Here is a 1,037-nt window from a genome sequence, read left to right as displayed (position 1 = left end):
CAATTGATTTATCAATGTTTTGGTCAGTGATGTATTACTTGATGGATTGAGAACCTTATTTTGATTTCATTTTTAATTGGCAAGCATTACATGAACTTTTAGCATATGAGAAATCCTTTTAAGGTGCATGCTTAGTTGAAAGGTTATTTTATGCATTTAAAACATAAATGTTATGTGTTATCTGTTAATTTCGGTCGGTGACCCTTTACAACTATTGTGGAAATTTGGGCTTTGCCCTCAGATGAGAGTCAGGACGACTCTACTTGTTCATACCCTACGGATGGGAATGTAGATGGGAATGCTTGACTGGAGCTATGTAGGAGGATCTCACGGGGCGCGTGGAGATCACTCAGGGCGTATAGTTTTTTGGTAGGATGATCAGATTAGGTTGATGTATAGGGACTAGACGTCCTTCTTTTTGGGTTGCAGTATTTTAATTTGGAAAAATGTATCTATACTAATATGGTCTGTTTGACATGTTATTTATGATGGGGTCTATGTACCACCTCTTGAAGTGTAAATACTTTGGATTCGTATTTTGAGAAACTTTTCCGCTGCTTGTAAATTATAATGACTCAATTATTTATCCAAAGGTATTTCCTTATTTGTTTTACTCTGTTTTATTTTAATTTCTTTTAAAAAAAAATACACCCTCGCTTTGAAAATCGGGGTGTTACATTGTGGTATCAGAGCTTTGGTTTGGTTTTCTTTGGGGGTTGTGGAACCTTGGTTATAGATTGTAGGCCAACCTATAGGTTGGGAGTCGTTATCTGATCATGTGTCGGGGTAATTGGTCTGAGTTGTCAGATCAGGGTTAGTTATTATGTGTTGTTATATTCGAAAGTTAGTTTTAGAATTATTCATTGTAACGTTAACACTCTTCTTGGTGTTGGTTTTGGGGAAACACTACCTCCAAGAAGGAACGACGTTGCAAGAATGAACGTCAGTGGGGATGATCAAATGGTTGAAGCTACAAATAACATGGATGTTTCTGCTGTTGCACAGACAACTGCAAAGACTCTACGAGATCTGGAGAA

The sequence above is a fragment of the Cicer arietinum genome, chromosome 5 (genome assembly GCF_000331145.2).
Source record: "Cicer arietinum cultivar CDC Frontier isolate Library 1 chromosome 5, Cicar.CDCFrontier_v2.0, whole genome shotgun sequence".
Taxonomy (NCBI): Eukaryota; Viridiplantae; Streptophyta; class Magnoliopsida; order Fabales; family Fabaceae; genus Cicer; species Cicer arietinum.
This window is presented reverse-complemented; position numbering follows the sequence as displayed.